This window comes from Pagrus pagrus, assembly GCF_965226575.1.
Source record: "Pagrus pagrus genome assembly, chromosome: 6".
Lineage (NCBI taxonomy): Eukaryota > Metazoa > Chordata > Actinopteri > Spariformes > Sparidae > Pagrus > Pagrus pagrus.
Window position 1 is genome coordinate 26,612,239 of NC_140190.1, and position 10,967 is coordinate 26,623,205.

The 10,967-nt window shown below is 42.4% G+C and overlaps 1 protein-coding gene across 1 annotated transcript in view; it reads right to left on the reverse strand.

Annotated features, from left to right (window-relative positions):
- Positions 1-10,108, reverse strand: part of LOC311258186 (uncharacterized protein) — a 24,891-nt gene extending 14,783 nt beyond the window's left edge. The window contains exon 1 of the mRNA XM_084354314.1: positions 9,000-10,108. The gene's annotated coding sequence lies outside the window, so the exon portion shown is untranslated. The remainder of the gene's footprint in view (positions 1-8,999) is intronic.
- Between the last annotated feature and the right edge of the window lie 859 nt (positions 10,109-10,967).

Here is a 10,967-nt window from a genome sequence, read left to right on the forward strand (position 1 = left end):
AAGCTACCCCATATGTCGTGGGAGAGTCAACTTCCTGGTTTACCTGTCTTCGAGTTGAAGCCAGAGGATGGACAGGGCTCTGATAAAGTATTGCATCGAAATCACATTCTGCCTATTGGACAGGAAGTACAGCTGAGGCTCGAAAAGAACAGAGATACACTCAAACCTAAAAGGAGAGCCAGCAAACGGCTCAAAGCAAGGAGAAATGAAAACTGTAACCTTTCTGACTTACCTACACCTGAGCATGATGAAAAGATTGAGTATGCATCTGACTCAGAAGATGATGAAATGGATGTATGGTATGATTATCATTCAGCACGAGAGTCAAAGGAACCAGAATCTCAGAAAGTTGATCAATCAGAACCTTTCAGTCTGGACGTGGATCTAGCTATCCATACAAGTAACTCAGAGATGCAAGAGGCTACAGCTGAGGAACCTGCAGCAGCTGGGGAAGATGAACCCTCAGTTCAAGATAAGACTGCCGAAAGGACTGCTGAAGCTGAAAGAGACACTGAGACACAGACATTAGACAAACCAACTGAGACACAAATGAGAGATGACACTGTTGTGAGACAAGACATAACAGCGAGCTCAGACGAGACAAGACGACCTCAGAGACTGAAGAGGGTCCCCACCAGACTAACCTATGACTTTCTAGGAAGCCCAAAGTCTGTAGTAGTTAGTACCCATACTGCTTCCCTAGTTAAGGTAGATGACAAGGAAGTTGGTTTATTTATATCTCCTTTTAAGAGATACAAAAGCACTTTTTATAAGTGGATAGGTTAAAGGGATTGTGTACCCGGTTCATAACAAAATTATGTGGTTTATGTTATACATGTCATGAGGTCATGACCATTTTTTGGTGGGGGGAGAGTGTAGCGCCCTGCTATAAATGATATGTTATTTCATGTGTTTGGGTTTACAAATATTCAGTATATTTTGCAATATTGCCTGTTAAATTAGTTCTATGGTGAAATAACCTTGAAGTAATACAGAGAAATTAATAAGTGCACTTCATTTGGGGAAGGTACTAAATGTCCCATGTTTTTCATGGTTTGTGAATGTCTCATGACGTTTCTTTTGTTTATTTGAGTAACCAGGTATCAATCTGTTATTAGCCAATCCGTGCCTGTCAGAGATGAGTGTCAACTACCTACCGGATTCGGAAGGGGGTGAGACTTAAAAAAAAGAGAGGAGACGAGGCTCGGGCTAGTAACGGGGAGAGACGAGGAAAAGAGTGACAACACCATGGAAAAGTAGTTGTAAGCTATTTGAGACCCTATAAAGTTACTGTTGTTACTAAAACCTTAAACCGGAAGGTCAGTTTGTGTGTTACCGGTACCAAATGTGGAAGTAAGCCGAGTTCAGAGCTGTTTCAGCCGGGAATTGTACTGAGTGTCCGAGACGCCATTATCGTTGTGTATAGAGCTAGAGTTAGCCTCGTCTCTGCTAGCTGGAAGGAGACCGCGTGTGTGTGAGGGAGAAATATTTTGCGCCGAGTTTCCTGAGTGAGTATGAGCACTATTTGAGCTGGTAACAATATGGAAATGTATGAGAACGAACAGTGAGTTTATTAGTGTTTTGAATTATGCTCAGTGTATCTCCGACCTACATGCCTGCCTGCCGCTGATCTGCTGCGGCTGTAGAGGGTGCTCAGGATCCACGCTGTCGCCAGAGAGACTGCTGCTGCACGAGGACGTGTCAGCAGGACTAGTTTTCTTCATCTCCTGTCACCTCACTCCTCTGAGCGAGGGTTTGAGGAAACTGTGGTTATCCGTGAGTACTGAGAAACACTTTCACAAGGATACATGAGCTCCAACTCGACATGCGCGCCAACGATATGGTACCATAACTGACTTACAAAACCCGGGTATTTATTTATTTTTTATTTTATTTTCTGAACTCAAAGGTCACCAGGTCAAAAGTAAAGGGCGATTGCCTATGTTTTCTTTCTGTGTAATAAACACTTCTTCCTGTTGCAACGTGTATTTGCAGTCACAAATGTTTATTTGAATGTGGTGTTATTAGGGCTATAGTGTGTTAAAGGTACATGCATGGGAGTGTTAAAGTTCACAATAACAATGTAGCTATAAAATAAGCTAACCAGGCCTCTCTGCACCCTAGGCAGAGTCATACGCTCTAGTTTAAGTAAACACATTAAAAGGTTGATATTTTCGTGGACTCCCTCCAATTCAGTTCCTAGGCTCGAGGTGTCATCAGGTATAAGGGGTTTTACCATGACAATGCTGTAATAAAATAGAGTTGGTTGGGAGGGCTACATTAAATTCCTCCAAACCACCAGACCTGATAAAAGAGGCGGTGGGATAGCTGCTCTCTTCCCTGATTTCTATAGCTGCAAGGAAATCCCCCTCGGGGAATTTACGTCTTTTGAGCACCTTGCTATATCTATAAATTGCAATGCTCCAATTTTAATCATCACGGTCTATCGGCCACCAAAATCTAAATATGGCTTTCTTGATGAATTCTCTGAGCTACTGTCCAAGGTCTCCACCGACTATGATAGTATAATTATATCAGGTGATTTTAATATCCATGTTGATAATAAAACAGACCCAGATGCTCAAAACTTCATTAGCTTATTGGAGGCGTTTGACTTCACTCAGCATGTCTCAGGGCCCACCCACAATAAGGGCCATACTCTGGACTTAGTCATATCAAAACGACTTAACATGACCGTACCCTGTATCATGGATGTTGCTATTTCAGATCACTGTTGCATATTCTTTGATGTGTCTGTTTTTCCTGTACAACAGAAGGGTACCCGAACAATCAAAAAACGTATCATTAACAACAACACCATTGAAACCTTCAAGAAAACTGTGAATGAGTTATCGTTGTTCATGGCCTCATCAACTGAGGATCCTGTGAACAACTTCAACTCAAAAACACAAAATATCATTGATAACATTGCACCTGTTAAAACTAAAAACAGAGAAAAACAAAAAGCCCCCTGGAGAAATGGAGTGGTTGTTAGGCAGCTTAAGAGAGAGTGTCGCCAGGCAGAACGAAAGTGGAGAAAGACCAAACTTCAGGTTCACCATGAAAGCTACAAGGATAGACTCAATCATTACAACAAAGAAATTAAACAGGCCAGACAGTCCTTCTTCTCTAAAACCATTAATGAAAATATCAACAATAGTAAAGTGCTCTTCTCCACTGTTGACCGACTTATTAATCCACCATCTACAACCCCATCAGAAATGCTGTCCACTGAAAAATGTGAAGAATTCGCCACATTTTTCAACGATAAAATTATAGCTATCAGACAGAACATTAGTGCATCAACATCCAGAAATGAACCTACCCTCCAGTTCTCCAGGAATATGACTGCTACCATGTCCCACTTTGTCCTGTTAGACCAAAAAAAACTAGACGATATCGTTGGGCAGCTCAGGTCCTCCACCTGCTGCTTGGACCCTCTCCCTACCAAATTCTTTAAAACTGTTTTTAGCTGCTTAGCACATGAAGTATTAAACATTGTTAACTGCTCTCTTCAATCAGGTATATTTCCTGCAGCACTTAAAATAGCTGTTATTACACCACTTCTGAAAAAGAGCAATCTTGATGCAACAGTTATTGCTAACTATAGGCCCATCTCCAACTTACCATTCCTCAGCAAAATACTTGAAAAAGCAGTTTACTTCCAGCTTAACAACTATCTAACATCAAACAGCCTACTAGACTTTTATCAATCTGGTTTTCGACCTCACCATAGCACAGAAACAGCACTTATCAAAGTTGTGAATGATCTGCATATAAACACAGATTCTAATAAACTATCTGTCCTTGTGCTCCTGGATCTCAGTGCTGCCTTTGACACTGTTGACCATGATATCTTATTAGAGAGACTAGAACAATGGGTTGGCCTATCTGGCCCTGTTCTAAACTGGTTCAGAACTTACTTACAGGACAGGCAGTCCTTCGTGTCCATTGGAGACTTTGTCTCAGACAAAGTAGGTGTTATGTGTGGAGTACCCCAAGGCTCGATTCTTGGACCATTATTATTTAATCTTTACATGCTCCCACTCGCACATTTTATAAAGAAACACAACATAAATTACCATAATTATGCAGATGATTCACAACTGTACTTATCTATATCTCCGGATGACCTACATCCCATTCACTCCCTAACTCAGTGTATTGAGGACATCAACCTGTGGATGTCACAGAACTTTTTACAACTGAACAAAGATAAAACAGAACTACTCATCTTTGGTGCAAAGGCTCAGAGACAGAGAATTGCAGCTCATCTCAGTTCTCTGTCCCTGGAGAGCAAAAGTGAAGCCAGAAATCTGGGTGTAATCATAGACAGTGATCTAAACTTTAAGAGCCATATCAATCACATCACAAAATCCGCTTTTCATCATTTAAAAAATATTTCAAAATTAAGAGGCTTCCTGTCAAAAGCAGACTCTGAAAAATTAATTCATGCATTCATAACAAGTAGACTAGACTACTGTAATGGTCTATTTACTGGCCTCCCAAAATCAGCTGTACAGCGATTACAGTTAATTCAAAATGCAGCTGCACGCGTTCTCACTGGAACAAAAAAGTTCGAACACATTACACCTGTTCTTAGATCCCTACATTGGCTCCCCGTCAAAACTAGAATTGATTTTAAGATTCTGCTACTTGTATATAAAGCTCTAAATGGCCTCACACCTCAGTATATAAAAGACATGCTCATCAGATATGAACCAGCAAGAACTCTCAGGACCACCGGCAGCGGTCTTTTAACCATCCCTCGTACTAACTCTAGAGCAGGGGAGGCTGCCTTCTGTATCTATGCCCCAAGTAAATGGAACACCCTGCCTGAGGACCTGAGAGACGCTCCTACACTGAGCATTTTTAAAAGCAGGTTAAAAACCTTCCTTTTTTCTAAAGTTTATGACTAAGTTTCTGTGTGTGCGTGTGTGTGTGTGTGTGTGTGTGTGTGTGTATGTGTATGTGTGTGTCTGTGCGTGTGCATGCATGTGTCTGTTCTGTATATTGTAAGATTTGTAAAAGCTGCATGCGCTGGTTCTTTGTATAATTGCACAGACTTTCTGCACTTGTCTTGTATTCATGTTGTCGCTATGTATAAAGCACATTGTGTTACATTGATTTGTATGAAATGTGCTATAGAAATAAAGTTTGATTGATTGATTGATCTGAAATATTTTATTTTCCTGTATAATCGCCCAACTATTCCTCTATTTTGCCTATCTGTCCAGCTTCATTTAAACCCAACCAGCTTTGGGGAACAACATGTTAACCTGTCCTAATGCTACGACCTAGTGGTGGAGAGACACCTTGAATAATCACACAGTGATTTTAAGAAACAAGCTAACTACCTCTTCCAACATCCCTTGTGCTTGTCTGTCTGATGGCAGCAGCAGTACCAGCAGAAGCAGCAGCAGCAGTGCCATCTTTATTATCATCATCTGAGAAAAAGTGTATTAAATTATTTTAAGAACACACAATTCACACTGCACTTGCATTCAGAGATGAATGCTTGGTTAAGTACAGGGGTGCACTGCAAACCTGTCATATCACCGGTGAAAGAGGTGAAAACGATGCAGTCCCATAACCACAGATCATCAAATGAATGACCCATTTTAAATTTAGTTTGCACCCATGTACTGACATTAGCTAGCTAGGTAACAACACATTGTTTTTCCATTTAACACATTAGCAGCTACAGTAAAAGAGGCAGGCTGTGCAGGATCCCTGTCTGCTAGCTAGCTGCTATCATGCATGAAAAAGAAAATAAACAAGATGGTTCGACGTTATAGCCTAACATTAACTTTAGCTACTTTCCCCTCTAGAAGAAGCCCAAGCTTAATTATTTTTAGGTACACAATTCTCACACACTACAATTGCATTTACAGACAGATGCTAATAATAACAGATCGTTTTTTTCCCATGTAATATCAACCAGCTGCTAGCTAGCTAACGTTAGCTACTTCCCTCTAGTAGTTCCAGCTGCAACACTCTTCTCGAAATTATACATTTTTACATAATTTCTATTCCCATTACCTCTTTGATTGCTGACCACCTTTGGGGCGAAAAACATGGAAATCTTTTTTTGTGACATCCCAAAGACAGCTGAACAGCTTGCTGTTGTCAAGCCTGCCTGTTATCAAGTGCGCCTGCTGCCTGACGCCGCTGTTTTGGGTGAATGACGTCACGTGCGACCTGGAGGTGTTAACCACTTGTGTGCCAAAGCCAAAGTAGTGGCTTTTAAAAAAAAATTATAATGAATTGTTACTCAAACCTGTCCAAAACCACTGTTTTATCGAAACATCAACATAAGATAACCGTAGTTTGAGGATGTGATCTTAAAAAAAAAATAATAATAATTTATTTTGGGTTTTTTTTGAAAATTAATATTTGGGGCTAATTAAAAAACATCTGGGGCTTTAGCCCCGAATGTTTTAGCCTAGGGACGCCACTGCGATCAGCCAAACAGCTCTGACCTCTGATCAAGCATAGTGTTATGGTATAGATATATATAGACTGATGAGTGTTTATTCTGTAATATTGTCTTCCTGCTTGAGCTTTACTGTCAAAACACTTTGAAAACTCTCTTTTAAAGGTGCTATATAAATAAAGTTTATTATTATTATCATTATTATTATTAGAGTACGCCATTGAACATGATAAACTTAACTTTGCATTGACATATTAGCCTTCTCCTTCTGAGCGTGTTAGCATGCTGATATTGATAAATGTGTTTAATATACAGCGCTGCCTAAGTACAGCTTCAAGGAGCATAGCTCTAAGAGGTTTTTGTCAATTAGTTTTCATTACTGAATGAATGTTATGTCCCTCTTGATCAGGCTATTAGACAGACCATGTTGAAATGTCCTATATTTTACATACATTACTGTACAATTACTACATACTACAATATAAAGCTATTTGAGCAGAATTTTTTTTTTTTTTCCATTTTTTATTTTTTTAATTGTGTTTTTATTTAAATCCAAATGTAAACAATTGTTTTGACAATTGTGGGAGAACCGGAGCACCCGGGGAAAACCCACAGATGGTAAATGGTCTGCATTTCTATAGCGCTTTTCGTGTCCTCTCGGGCAGCTCAAAGCGCTTGACATGCCACATTAACCCATTCACACACACATTCATACACTCATGCTCATCAGGAGCAATTTGGGATTCAGTATCTTGCTCAAGGATACTTCAACATGTAGCTGGGGGGAGCCGGGATTTGCAACGTCTAGTGACCTTCTGATCACTAGACGACCCACGCTACCTCCTGAGCTACAGCCGCCCCTTGACAGAGGCATGGGGGGGACATGTTACCTCCACACAGAAAGACAAAGTATGGGGAGCTCCTGGTTTCTCCCCATTCTATGTCCGCAAGATATTTGTGTGCTGCTGTGGGAGGTAACGGCGATCCACTGCCCCCCCATGCCTGACCACAGATGACATATGGTATCTACCCATTCACACACACACATTCATACACTGATGCCGGAGGCTGCCATGCAAGGCGCCAACTGCTCATCAGGAGCAATTTGGGATTCAGTATCTTGCTCAAGGATACTTCGACATGTAGCTGGGGGGAGCCGGGAATCACAACGTCTAGTGACCTTCTGATCACTAGACGACCCGCGCTACCTCCTGAGCTACAGCTGCCCCTTGACAGAGGCATGGGGGGGACATGTTACCTCCACACAGAAAGACAAAGTATGGGGAGCTCCTGGTTTCTCCCCATTCTATGTCCGCAAGATATATGTGTGCTGCTGTGGGAGGTAACGGCGATCCACTGGCCCCCCCATGTCTGACCACAGATGACATTCACACACACATTCATACACTGATGCCGGAGGCTGCCATGCAAGGCGCCAACTGCTCATCAGGAGCAATTTGGGATTCAGTATCTTGCTCAAGGATACTTCGACATGTAGCTGGGGGGAGCCGGGAATCACAACGTCTAGTGACCTTCTGATCACTAGACGACCCGCGCTACCTCCTGAGCTACAGCCGCCCCTTGGCAGAGGCATGGGGGGGACATGTTACCTCCACACAGAAAGACAAAGTATGGGGAGCTCCTGGTTTCTCCCCATTCTATGTCCGCAAGATATATGTGTGCTGCTGTGGGAGGTAACGGCGATCCACTGCCCCCCCCATGTCTGACCACAGATGACATTCACACACACATTCATACACTGATGCCGGAGGCTGCCATGCAAGGCGCCAACTGCTCATCAGGAGCAATTTGGGATTCAGTATCTTGCTCAAGGATACTTCGACATGTAGCTGGGGGGAGCCGGGAATCACAACGTCTAGTGACCTTCTGATCACTAGACGACCCGCGCTACCTCCTGAGCTACAGCCGCCCCTTGGCAGAGGCATGGGGGGGACATGTTACCTCCACACAGAAAGACAAAGTATGGGGAGCTCCTGGTTTCTCCCCATTCTATGTCCGCAAGATATATGTGTGCTGCTGTGGGAGGTAACGGCGATCCACTGCCCCCCCCATGTCTGACCACAGATGACATTCACACACACATTCATACACTGATGCCGGAGGCTGCCATGCAAGGCGCCAACTGCTCATCAGGAGCAATTTGGGATTCAGTATCTTGCTCAAGGATACTTCGACATGTAGCTGGGGGGAGCCGGGAATCACAACGTCTAGTGACCTTCTGATCACTAGACGACCCGTGCTACCTCCTGAGCTACAGCCGCCCCTTGGCAGAGGCATGGGGGGGACATGTTACCTCCACACAGAAAGACAAAGTATGGGGAGCTCCTGGTTTCTCCCCATTCTATGTCCGCAAGATATATGTGTGCTGCTGTGGGAGGTAACGGCGATCCACTGCCCCCCCCATGCCTGACCACAGATGACATATGGTATCTACCCATTCACACACACACATTCATACACTGATGCCGGAAGAATCGCAAATTGCTCATCAGGAGCAATTTGCGATTCAGTATCTTGCTCAAGGATACTTCGACATACTTACTTTTGTCGCTTCCAGCTCTTGAAGAAGTGATGAGACATGTCTCTGTACTGCTGGCTCTAGAACTCCATTTGGCTGGTGTAATCTGTCTCAGAAAAATGCTGTCTCCGATGAACAGATATTGTCAGTATCAGATGTCTTCCTCTTGAAGCTTTTCTTTGGTTTTCTATCCCTCGTTTTCACGGCTGGGTCAGTGGTTAAAGAAGACTCAGACTGAAGAAATGTTGAAGACCTTATACAGACTGCTAGGTTCTATTTGGCTTTGATTCTTTAGGCTTCCATTCTTTTGCTTTGATTTCTCTCTCTCTCTCTCTCTCTCTCTCTCTCTCACACACACACACACACACACACACACACACACAGTTGTACTCAAATACTTTTTGAAAACAAACATCTGCTATGAATTTTTGGACTTCGGCCCTCTTTGTGGAATTTCAGCATTTTTGTGATTCCTTGTATGCATGGGCGTAACCACCATATACTCTGGGGGGGACGTGTCTATTTCACATTTGGACCCCCCCCCCCCCAATATCTATACAACGGTTACGCCCTTGATAGGGGGTACCTGAAGGTGTCTCCTATACGGTCACGGAAGTAAAGAAAGTCCCTGTAATCATGGAGCAGGAGGTCTCCAGTGTTGAAATAGACATCACCAGCTTTAAAAACATTCCTGAGCAGCTTCTTCTCAGACAGGATGTTGTTCCCTGCATAGCCGAGAAACTGGTTCATAGCTGTGAGAGGAGCGACCAGGATCCCTGCCTCTCCTGTACACAGAAACAGGATGTAATTAGTTTAGTAGACACATGAGCCCTTCCTCTGTATATACACCTACTGCGTATACAACAGACTTTATGACTCTTTTTTACATAAATACAGTTTTAATTTAGAAAAGTACAAAGTACAGTGCTTGTAAGAACGTTGGTAATCAACAATTGTCCAACTGTGCCCATAAGTTATAGCAAAATGCAGGGGCGTCACTAGGTTTTAAGGACAGGGGGGGCTTAGCCCCCAGGAGATGCACAGAATGTGAGCGAACGTTTAATTTCACAAACAGCTAACAAAAACTGAGAAATCGCACGTTTTGGACAGATTTAACAGAGATACTTTACTGTGTAAATGTTTTAGGCCACTGTATGTTTACAGCATATACATCTCTCTCTTGGCTATCTCCACTTTCCAATCATTACTCTCCTAAATAAAAGCTCAAGTTAAATAAGTCTTATATGGTGCACTTGGACTGAAATGTTTCATATTTCATATTCATATCGAGTTCCATAAAATTCCAAGACTGTCTGCATCACAAATGACTCTATCCTGTGAAATCCTTTAGACTCACCTTTCCAGTAGAGGTTTCTCCCCTCTCACTCTCTCTGCTCCTCTGCCCTGACTCCTACAGGTCAATAGGGGTGGTGGAGTGATTATTATTAGTGTATTATTATTATTATTATTATTATTATTATTATTATTATTACCGTATTATCATCATCATTATTATTGTCATTATTATTATTATTATTATTATCCACATAATCATACGTGAATGAGCTGTTTCACGGTGTGCATCTGATGCTGGAGCTGATGCTCCAGAAGGAAGTCACCCCAAAGATAATATGAAGAGTGCACACCTAACTCTATAAACAACCAGGACCTTAACATTGCATTTCGGACTAACTAGCTAGCTACTGTAGCAGAGTAGACTTTTTGAGCTGAAATGTAACTTTTGACCGCAAAACAACAAAGGTAAGACGTGCACAGAGATATACAGCAGCATCTCACGCTGCCTCCTGTACAGGGGGCTCTCAGCTACAGAGTGTGCAAGCCAGGTTTTTATTTGTCAAACAGGGAGCATTTGGCAATTACGTGGGACTTTCTGCTGTTAGCTGGGGGGCTGCAGCTAACTTATTGTTACTATCAGCAGTGATGAATACTTACTCCCTTGAAAAAATTTCTATATCCATTCTTGTTCACGTT